This window comes from Suncus etruscus, chromosome 4 (genome assembly GCF_024139225.1).
Source record: "Suncus etruscus isolate mSunEtr1 chromosome 4, mSunEtr1.pri.cur, whole genome shotgun sequence".
Classification (NCBI taxonomy): Eukaryota; Metazoa; Chordata; class Mammalia; order Eulipotyphla; family Soricidae; genus Suncus; species Suncus etruscus.
Window position 1 is genome coordinate 45,697,638 of NC_064851.1, and position 11,448 is coordinate 45,709,085.

General features: G+C 46.7%; 1 long non-coding RNA gene and 1 other non-coding gene across 2 annotated transcripts; one reads left to right on the forward strand and one right to left on the reverse strand.

The window, feature by feature from the left end:
• Positions 1-4,479: 4,479 nt before the first annotated feature.
• Positions 4,480-5,551, reverse strand: LOC126006809 (uncharacterized). Its single transcript, XR_007494880.1, has 3 exons — positions 5,474-5,551; positions 4,854-4,903; positions 4,480-4,599 (listed from the first exon to the last, which is right to left on the reverse strand). It is a non-coding gene; the product is annotated as an uncharacterized LOC126006809 (long non-coding RNA).
• A 4,801-nt stretch (positions 5,552-10,352) lies between these two features.
• LOC126008062 (small nucleolar RNA U13) lies at positions 10,353-10,457 on the forward strand. The gene has a single exon (XR_007495481.1). It is a non-coding gene; the product is annotated as a small nucleolar RNA U13 (small nucleolar RNA).
• Positions 10,458-11,448: the final 991 nt, after the last annotated feature.

Below are 11,448 nucleotides of genomic sequence, written 5' to 3' on the forward strand. Positions count from 1 at the left end.
GCTGAGCCCTTCACCTCTCCTCACTATCTCTGAAATCCAATTCCTTTTGTAGTCTTCACTCCCAACCCAATCTTTTATTCTTGTACACTAATTACAGCTTCACCTTAAGTAATACATTTACATGAAAATGTTACTTAAACCAGACATCTCCTTCCTAAGTCATTCCCCCAAAAAAACGTAAAATGAGAATCAGCTTTCCTTGAATGGAGAATTTCCCCCATGAACAAAATGACCAAGTCAGAGCTGTTTGGGGTTTGTTTTTTGTTTTTACCAAAGGACCCTCTCAAATAACATGAATTTGATAAACCAAATGCAGTCTGTCCTCCTAGATTTATGCATACCTAGAAGAGAGGGGTGTTTTTTTTTGTTTGGTTTGTTTTTGTTTTTTGTTTTTGGGCCACACCTGGTGACGCTCAGAGGTTATTCCTGGCTATGCACTCAGAAATAGCTCCTGGCTTGGGGGACCATATGGGACACCAGGGATCAAATCCAGGTCTGTCCTGGATCAGCTACTTCAAGGCAAACATCCTTCTGCTGAGCTATCACTCCAGCCCCATAGAAGAGAGGTTTTTAAAAATAGATTTGTTACTGATTTCATTACCATGATAAGAGTACTGTGATTATATCTAAAAAATATATCCTTATAGGGCCGAAGAGATAGTACAGCAGGTAGGGTGCTCGCTTTGCATGCAAATGACCCATAATCAACCTTGGACATTCCATATAAGTCCCCTAGACAATGCCAAAAAGTGATTTCTGAGCACAGAGCCAGCACTAATCCCTGAGGATAGATACAGTTGCCTGGGGGAGTAATTTGCCTTATATATGTATGACCCTGGGTTAGATCCTCAGCACCACACATAGACTGAAGGATTTGGATTAAATAATGATAACTAAAAAAAAAATGATAACTGAGATTTGCCACTTGGGGTGGGGAAGGCAGAAGAAACAAGAAAGTGAATCAGTATATGCCTCTTTAATTGTGAGGCTCTCAATTTGACCCCCAGCACAGTAATAAAATAAAATACATTAATGGAAAGGATATGGAGCTGGGTACAGACAAAAACTAACAACAACAACAACAAAAAATGTTAACTCTTGGGGCCAGAGCAGTGGTGCTAGAGTTAAGGTGTCTGCCTTGCAAGTGCTACCCTAGGAAGGATTGAGGTTTGATCCCCTGGAATCCCATATGATCTCCCCAAGCAAGGAGCGCATAGCTAGGAGTAATCCGAGGGTCAACAGGTGTGGCCCAAAAAAACAAAACAATCAAACAAAAAAAGTTAACTCTTGAGGGGTCAAATCAATATTGTTTTCCTTTCATGTAAACAAACATCTAGAGCAGATCACCTTTGAAAGAAACTGATTCAGGGATATGGCTCAAGTGATAGAGCAGATGGCCTGGTTTGTACTGAGGCCCTGTGATGGTCCCCAAAATGATAGGCCCCACTCAGCAGTGATGGGCATTGCCTTTATGGCATATTTCCCACTCTCCCAAAAACTACAGGAAGAACCCCTGACCACTGACCCAAGAACAACCTACAGAAAATTTAAAAAAAATTTCTCTTCTAAAAATTTTTTTTTCTCTTCTAATATTTTTGCTTTATAGTGTTTACTGTTGTCTTACTTCTGAGATGTCCTATTATATTTGGTTATGGTTTTCTCCCTTACATTTATTTTATTTATTTATTTATTTTTGGTTTTGGGGTCACCCCTGGTGGCACTCAGGGCTTTGTGCTCAGAAATCGCTCCTGGCAGGCAGTCTCCCTTACATTTAGATCCATCAGGATTACTGTTATTTGTTTAGCTCCCTTAGAATCTTTTCTACCTCATTGACTTTTCATGTGTCAGTGATTTAACATTTACGTAAATATGATAAGTTGATCATATACCTATACCAATATATACTGAAGTGATAGTAAAAGGGTGTTTGCCTTGCTGGTCGACCCAGGTTCAATCCCTAGTATCCATATGTCCTTTGAGCACTGCGCAGAGTAACTCCTGAGCATCGCCAAGTGCAGCACCCTTCAAAATTATAGTAGAGCTGGTGGGGCACTTGACTTGAACATAGCTGACCCAGATTTCAATGGTCTCCATGGTCTCCCTCCTGAGAAATCCAGGAATTAATCCCTTAGTGAACAGCCAGGAGTAATCCCTGACCATCAATGAGTGTGGCTCAAAAACAAACAAATGAAAAAACAATGATTTTCTTTTTTTTTCTTTTCTTTTTATTTGGTTTTTGGGTCATAACCAGCAGCGCTCAGAGGATGCCAAGATTCGAACTACCGTCCTTCTGCATGCACAGCAAATGCCATACCTCCATGCTATCTCTCCGGTCCTGCTTTTCTATTTTTAAATGTAGTAAAGGTATCACTAAACAAGTATCACAAAACTTCATCTAGTTCATGTGATATCCTAGAAAAAAATGGTAAGAACTATGGAAAGGAAAAGTTAAGAAACTTTTCCCAAGTCACTTTTCCAAGTCAGACCCAGAAATGACAAAACTCATCTCTGGGTCCAGAGAAATTACACAGGGGTTATGGTGCTCGCCTTGTATGCAGGAGACCCTATTCCAACTTCCAGCAAGCACCACAAGGTCTCCCTCATCTCTAGGAAGAGCAACCCCAATTACAGAGCCAGAGTAGCCCCAAGCACTGCAGTGTGAAATATCCAACCCCAGGTGGACAGGTCTGAAGAAGGGTAGCTGCGAAGAATTAATAAACCAAGCCAGTCAGGAGAGTCATGAGTCAAGTTTGCTTCTTGCCCCATGGTATATCTGTGTGCCAAGCCAGACTGGCCTTTCTTTATTAAACCAGTATAAATTCACCAGAAGGAGGAAGGTCGAGTGAAAGACAAAAGTACCTATCAAAAAAAAAAAAAAGTACCTATTCAGGTGAACTTTTATAAATCAAAGGGCTTGGTGAAAGAAAAAGAAAGTTGGGGAAAGCCTTTGTTTTGGATAAAGGCAGGGTGTGACCTAACACCGCAGTATGTGGTTCCCCTTCAAATTCCCTCCAAAAAAATGCAAAACCTTTATTCTCAAAATAAAGTTCTGTTTATATATGTAATTTCAAAGTTTAAGTATCTAGTGGCAAAAGCAGTATAAAAAGCAGAAGATAAAGCGGTAAGAAGACAAAGAAAATGCAGCACTTGAGTAAAATTAGTGTTTGTTTTTCTTGGCTTGTTTTAGTTTTTGTTTGGAGGCGGGTCACACCTAGTGGTGCTCAGGGATTACTCCTGTAAATTCTTAGGGAACCTTATTGAGTGCAAGAGGTTGAAGTGCCCTTCCTCTTTACTACTGCTTCAGCCCCAATATCCAAGTGTTTATAAACAACAACAACAACAACAAACTAGTTAGGGCCAGAGAAACAGCTCAACAGGTCAGCACAAACTCTGCATGAGGGTGGCCCTTGTAAAATGTAAAATCACTGGCACTCCAAGATTCCCCCCCCCCCCAGCAATGCTGGGGATGGATGTAGCTCCAAAACAAATTAAATAAAACCTAAAAGGCAGGTTGAACTGAGATAGTGTGCTGTAGGACAACTAAGATGAGTCAGGGCCAAAGAAATAATACAGAAATTAAGGCATTTGCCTTGCACATACCTAACCCTAGTTCGATCTCCAGTACCATATATCATTCCCCAGCCTAGCCAAGAGGGATCCCTGAACACAAAGTCAGAAGTAAGCAAAGCCTGCCCAGACTAGAGGAGATAGAAGTATAGTGACAGAAGTCTTGGGCACTTTGGTGTGGTATGGAGTAATGTGTACATAAGATTCATAAATCATACTATTGTAACTATTATACTTAAAAATAAATTAAATAAAGCCTGCCCTAAAATCCATTAAAATTCAACATAATTAGCTAAATAATTGTAGTATTCAAATAATCAAATAGCTGTATGTGTGGGAATTGAGCTGGAAATACAACCCTCCTCCCGCCTCCCATAAAGGACATAAAGAGGCAACCAGACTGGGTTGAATTCCTTTTTGGGTGCAGGGGGGTGCTGGGCTACAACCGGTGGTGCTGCTGTTTCTGTATTCTGGGATCACTCCCTTTGACGCTTTGAGAACTGCATGCAATGCTGGGCCCAGGATTGAACTGGGGTAATCTGCGTGCAAGGCAGATGCCTAACACCCGCTTGGACTCTCCCTTTTCAGCTGGGCTGAATTTCCAACTTCGCTACAGCAACTTCCAAAAGGCACAATTTCCACTGGTGGATCTGCAACAGGCACTGTTCCACTCTGACCTCAGATAGTCAAATCACGCTTTTAAGTTACAGGCCAAAGATTTACATCAAAAAAATCCCAAATAAAACCGCATGATACACTTGTTCCATAATGATTCTCAACTTTTTTTTTTAAACATGATTTATGAAATCACCAGCGGCTGCGTGTGAATCCCTGTCCCAAAGCAACCTACCAACACCTGTCAGATCCGCATGCACGAAATTATAACGGAATGGCCCTCAGAAGGAAGACGACCGATGTGTGTGTGGCCATGTCTCCTCTACGGGATGCACGCGGGAGCAAGAGGTGGGAGTGATGGATTTGCTCTCTGCTCCTCCTCCCGGGATCTACTGGGTCCCCCTGGTGACCGACCGTCTAAGAGGGGCAGAGAGAAGCGGGGTTCGAAGACCAGACTGACAGCGGCGGCACAGAGGGCGATGCGGGAAAAATCATGAAAAATTAACACGCGCACCGTCCACATGACACGCCTGCGAATGGTGCTGGCGTTGCTGGGGGGTGAGGGGGGGGGCTCTGCCAGCCGCGTTGCACACTATGTCCCCCCCACTCCTAATCCCGCCTGGTTTGCCTGGGGAGAAAGCAAACATGCCATGCATGTGCCCCCCCAACACCTTCCTTCAGCTCGGGCATCTGGCCTCCCTGGTGCACGAATCCCTGTTGCCTGGATGGAGAAAAAGACACGAGCCAGGAGGAAAGAAGGAAAGAAGGAAGGAACCAAATCGGGGTTCGGGGAGAAAAAGGGGTGCACGGGGGGTTCGGGGAGAAAAAGGGGTGCACGGGGGGCATGCAAATGTGCCCCCCAAAGCCTGCGGTGCTCTAAAAGATGGAGGTTCGAGTCGCCCACTCGCCTCCCACCTAGGCGAGGAGACCCAGCACCCCTGGGGGTGAGCCGACGGGTGGAGGAGGAAGAGCGCAGAGCCACGGGGAGCCGAGCGCGCACGGGCACAGTCCCGGGCCAGCTGCGCCCAGCTTCGGGCTTCCACGCAGGGCGCTCGGAAGCACCCCGATCGCCGCTGCGGGGTGTCAGGATGCAAAGGCGGTTGCTGGGCATGAGAGAGAAAGCCCAATTGCCTGGTTCCGAGCCGCGGGGAGCGGTGCAGCCGGGCGCGCCTGGCCGGGCCGGGCCGGGCCGGGGAGGAGAGGAGAGGGGAGGAGAGGGCGCACCGCCAGCCCGCCAGCCAGGTAGAGGGTCCCCGGGACGGCGGGCGCGCGGGGAGCACAGCCGGCCTACCTGCAGGGAGTAGGGCTTGCGGAGCCAGGCCCCCGGACAGAGCCTCCTCGCCATGGCAATCACACATCGCCCCGCCGCGCCGCGCCGCGCCGCAGTCGGAGGCGGGCCCGAGCCCAGGCCGCCGCCTCCCCGCCCCGGCCTCCCGCCCGCCCACTCCCCCGCTCCGCCCCGGCCCGGCCCGCCCGCCCGCCGCCCCGAGCCCGGCTGTCACCGCCGCCGCCGCCGCCGCCGCCCGCTCGCCGCCAGCAGGGGGAGTCGCGCCTCCTCCTCGCCGACGCAAATCCGGCCGCGCCTGCAGCTTCGAGAGGCGGCGGGGGAAGGCGGGGAGCCCCGACCGACCTCGCCGGCCCGACCCCACGCGCGCTTTCGGGCTCTCGCCCCGCGCTGCCTGCCTGCATGCATGCACGCACGCCATCTGCCACCCCGGTTCTGGCCCGCCGCTGCTTGCTTCCTTTGCCCCTACTGGTGCTTGCAATTTCATTTATTATTAGTATTAATAATAATAATAATTATTATTATTATTATTATGGGTTATTTTGGGTTTAGGGTCACATCCGGCGGCGCTCAGGGGTTCCTCCTTGGCTCTGCGCTCAGAAATCGCTCCTGGCCGGCACCTGGGGACCTTATGGGAGGCCGGGATTCGAACCACCGTCCCTCCTGGATCAGCTGCATGCAAGGCAAACGCCCTACCGCTGTTCAATTTCTCCAATATGTTGCAAATTCCTTTTTTGTTTGTTTGTTTTCTGTTGGTTGTTGGTTTTTGGGGGGTCACACCCGGCAGCGCTCAGGGATTACTCCTGGCTCTATGCTCAGAAATCGCTCCTGGCAGGCGCGGGAGGAACTATATGGGATACTGAGATTCAAACCACTGTCCTTCTGCATGCAAGGCAAACGCCTTACCTCCATGCTATCTCTCTGGCCCCCATGTGTTGCAAATTCTGAGCAAGCTTTGGGGCTCCTCCTCTGGACTCCCCGCCTTGTGCACGGACACGGGTGTGGCCTAGGAAGGAGCCGTCTGGGCAAGCCCAAGATTTCTCCCAACTGGTGCGTCCCTTAGTGGAATGAGCTTTGCAGACTTTCCCCCACCCAGCCACCCAGCCAATTCTCTGCGCCTTGGACCTTGGACAATCTCACACTCTTTTTCCGCTGTGCTTTTACAAAAAAAAAAAAAAAAAAAAAAAAAAAAAAAAAAAAAACTGACGTTTTGACTTTGTATTGTTTGCAAATAGCTTTTCCTGACCCACCCCGACTCAAGGGCAAGCCAAAGAAGAAAAACATGACTGTATTAGATATTCAGTGCTGGAGCCAGCAGACCTGGGATGTGGCACTGCTCCCCACTGAGTGCGGCACGACACTGGGTGTGGTGTCTTTCTTCCGCGTTTGAAGTCCAAATAAGGGGAAAAGGCGCCCCAGGGCCAGAGAGCAGCTCTTGATCTCAGTGACTGGCCCACGGAAGACTTGTCTTTGGTGGCTGTTAGTCACCTAAAGCCACCTTTTCACCTGATACCTTCAAAACTCCAAGCCTTTTAGAACTCATTTTGCTTCCCCAACAAGCCTTTACTTGCTCTTCACACACACACACACACACACACACACACACACACACACACACACACACACACACCTTTTCTTTTTTTTTCTTTTGGTTTTTGGGCTACACTGGCCGTGCTCAGGTTACTCCTGGCTTTGCGCTCAGAAATCGCTCCTGGCAGGCTCTGGGGACCATATGGGATGCCGGGGATCGAACCGGGTCTGTCCAGGGTCAGCCCCCCCCACACACACACCTGACTATTCCTTCCTGCTGCCTGCCCCTCTCCTAATTCACAGACAGGTTAGCACACACACACACACACACACACACACACACACACACACACACACACACACACACACACACACACACCCTTCTGACTATTCCTTCCTACCTACCCCTCCCCTAATTCATACACAGGTTTTAAACCTAAGAGGAACACAACTTAAATTGATTTTTCAAGTCAGTCCGAAAGACTTGGGTGATTTCTGAGTAAACTAAAAAATGGTGGTCCTCTGCTTTAGTTGTCTCTTTATTCAACAAAGATAAATTGAGTTTCCCAGATATGGTTTTAATTGAGAAAGACTAAAGACTGGTACAAATCAGACCAAAATTCCGGCCTTATGGATGTTACATATTGGTGGAGGATGGAAGCAACTGATTGCAACATGTAACAAATAATATTAAAGAAAAACGTTAAATAGGATGATGCAGCTCCTGGGAGATAGGAAATCAATGGAGAGGAGGAAGACCTCAGACAGGTTGAAGGAGAAAGAGCAGGAGTTCAAATTTGATGTTAAATGCATACTGTCCTGCCAAGTGAAGATGTGAAGCATGAAGTGCTACCACTTCATTCCTATAGGAGTCTGGAATTAAGAGTATACCAAGCTGTAAGACGACACCCAGCAATCAACCCCACAAATTGGTCCTCCTGTGTTCTGCTCCTTTGTCTTTGTTCCGAGAACAATTCCACTATAATCTCATGCATTCAGACCTTACAGGTGTTGGTAGGTTGCTTAGGGACAGGAAATCACATGCAGCCACTAGTGTTTTCATAAATCATGTAAAAAGTTGAGAAGTATTTTGGGACAAGTAAACCATGTAGTTTTATTTGGGGGTTTTCTCTGTAAAGCATTGCCTGTAATTTAAACAGCATGATCTGATGATCCATAGTAAGAGTGGTGGGCCCGGAGAGATAGCACAATGGTGTTTGCCTTGCAAGCAGCCTATCCAGGACCAAAGGTGGTTGGTTAGAATCCCGGTGTCCCATATGGTCCCCCGTGCCTGCCAGGAACTATTTCTGAGCAGACAGCCAGGAGTAACCCCTGAGCACCGCCGGGTGTGGCCCAAAAATAAAGCAAAAAAAAAGAGTGGAAAAGGGTCTGTTACAGATCCACCAGTGGTAATTGTGTGGGTCTTGTTAGTGCCTAGACAAAACTCAAATCCTTGAGACAGAACAAGATCACTAGTGCGATGCGTGTAAATTGTAGAGAAGCAAGGCAACTTCCAGGTGGGAGAAGCCAAGGACACTAGGAAAGAAGCCTGTGAAAACAGGAGAGCCAAATGAAAAATTACAAGGAGTGAATGCTTTTCTGTAAGGTCTGAGAACTGGTCATTTTATTTAGTATCAGGAGGTCTTAAGCAACATTCATAGGGAGTAAGTGAGGAGAAACTTGATTGGAATGAGTTCAGAAAAATGAAAAGAGAGGAACGGAAAATCATACAGACAAGTATTGATATATTAGTATAATAAAGGCTCCTTTGAGAAGTTATTCTACAAAGGGGAGTTCCAAAATAGAATAGTCACTATCTGTAAGAGTCAAAAGGAGATTGACCAAAAAATACTTGTTTTTAATTAGAGTAATCTGAAAAAGGAGAAAGAGATGTAGGATTAAGAAGAGACTGAGGGGGCTGGAGAGATAGCATGGACGTAAGGCATTTGCTTTGCATGCAGAAGGTCGGTGGTTCGAATCTCAGCATCTCATATAGTCCCGAGCCTGCCAGGAGTGATTTCTGAGCGTAGAGCCAGGAGTAACCCCTGAGCGCTGCCAAAAAAAAAAATAAAGAAGAGAGTGAGGAAGAAGGGCCGGGGAGATAGCATAGCAGTAGGGTGTTTGCTTTGCACTAGGGCTAGGCAAACCCAGGACAGACCATAGTTCTATTCCCATCATCCTATATGGTCCCCTGAGCCTGCCAGGAGTGATTTCTGAGCCTAGAGCTAGAAGTAACCCCTGAGATGTGCTGGGTGTGGCCCAAAAAAAGCCAAAGAGAAAAGACAGAGAGAGAGAGAGAGAGAGAGAGAGAGAGAGAGAGAGAGAGAGAGAGAGAGAGAGAGAGAGAGAGAGAGAGAGAGAGAGAGAGAGAGAGAGAGAGAGAATGAGGTAGAGTAAATTTCTTGAGAAGAGGAGTTTGGAATTTAGCACACAAAAGATACAGTCCTGTGCCAGAGGAGTACAGACAGACCTCCAAATAGGGTCGGGTCGAGTAGAAGAGATGATGAGTTTCTGAAAGTTGGGATTATTTCCTTGTACTCAGAGACAAAAGAAGTAAGTCATGAGTGGAGAGGCAGAGTGTAGAGAAACAAAGGACTGAGGAGAATGTGGAAGGAGGAACGGACTGTCTGAAAATCATGGGTTTGCTAAGTGCCCTAAAGCTCCCACAGAATTAATGGCCATACATTTAACTGAGATAAATCAGAATGGTGAGGCTTTTTCTCCCCAACAATAATAGGTTACTAGGAAGCAGGCTTAGAAATCCTTTTAATTGGGTTTTACCAAGGGACTAATGAAGAGTCTGTCCTTGTAGAGCAGAGGGACTGGAGAAGGCAGAGGACAAGAAACATAATCTGAAAAGGCAGTAGCTGTGTAATACAGAGCATGACTTCTTTTTTTTTTTTTTTCCCTGTGGTTTTTGGGTCACACCCGGCAGTGCTCAGGGGTTATTCCTGGCTCCAGGCTCAGAAATTGCTCTTGGCAGGCACGGGGGACCTTATGGAACGCCGGGATTCTCCTGCATGAAAGGCAAACGCCTTACCTCCATGCTATCTCTCCGGCCCCATCTTTTTTCTTTTTAATTTTCTGGCAGCTTCAAGCCCCAATATTTTTTTTTTCTTTCTCTGTACCCACATCTGGGAAAATTGTTAAGGAAAGCTTGCTGCTTTTGGGACCGGAGAGATAGCATGGAGGGAAGGCATTTGCCTTGACACCCCCTCCCCCCCAAAAAAAAAGAAAAGCTTGCTGCTTTAGAACCTACCTACAGAATTCAAACAAAGCAAGTTCACATCTAGCTCCTGCCAGAAAACCTTTACCTTTGCCTCATCTCCCCACTTACCTTAAAACCCTAAGACAGATCCTTTTCTGGTTCATAAGCATGATGATCGGGTTTTCACACGCCTGTGTGATATGTGCCTCCCTTTCAACCTTGTTATGACTTCGGCACATCACCCTTCTGACATGGGGGGAAAAAAAAACCCTAAGACAGGTGGGGCCAGAGCAATAGCACAGTGGTAGGGCATTTAGCCTTGCACACGGTCGACCCAGGACGGAACCTGGTTTGATTCCAAGCATCTCATAAGGTCCCCGAGCCTGCCAGAAGCAATTTTTGAGTGCAGAGCCAGAATAAACACAAAATAAGGTAGGAGATTCAATACCTAGCCAACCCTTATGATCTCCTGACCCTGCCAAAAGCAAGTTCTGAGCACAGAGCCAGGAGTAATCCTTGAGGGCCACTTGTGTGGCCCCAAAACAAAAATAAAACAAAACAAAACAAAACAAACAAAAAACCTAAGACAAGGGCAGAGCAATAGCACAGTGATAGGGCATTTGCCTTGTACACAGCCAACACAGGCCAGACCACGGTTCGAATCCCGGCATCCCATATGGTTTCCCGAGCCCGCCAGGAGCGACTTCTAAGTGCAGAGCCAGGAGTAAACACTGAACGCCACCAGGTGTGACACTCCCATCCCCCTCCAAAACAAAACAAAAAAACAAAAAAAAACCCTAGGACAGTCTCTCTCTGCTCCTTCAAGCTTTATTTATGCCAATTTAGAAACCTGGCCTCTGCTCCAAATCTTTATTTATGTCAATAACAACCCTTTTCACACTTTCTTTTATAAGTCTCAATATGCACAACAAAATTTTAGGGCATGTAAATAGTGATCTCTTAAGAGATCTGCAGTCAGAATCTTGATTCTTTCCTTTTCTAGCACCATCTCGAGCCTTTGCAGTCCTTTGAATTTGTTTTATTCTGTGCTGTATCCTTGAGATCTTTTTCTTCTGATACAGGTCATGTTTGAGTTCATTTATCTTTGTGTAATTCAGGAAATGGTAATCATGCCAAAGTCAGTTAGTCTTTGATACCCCCAAAATGAATTCTGATCTAAATATAAAAATGTCATCTGCTGAGACCAGGGTGGTGGCACAGCGATAGGGCGTTTGCCTTGTAG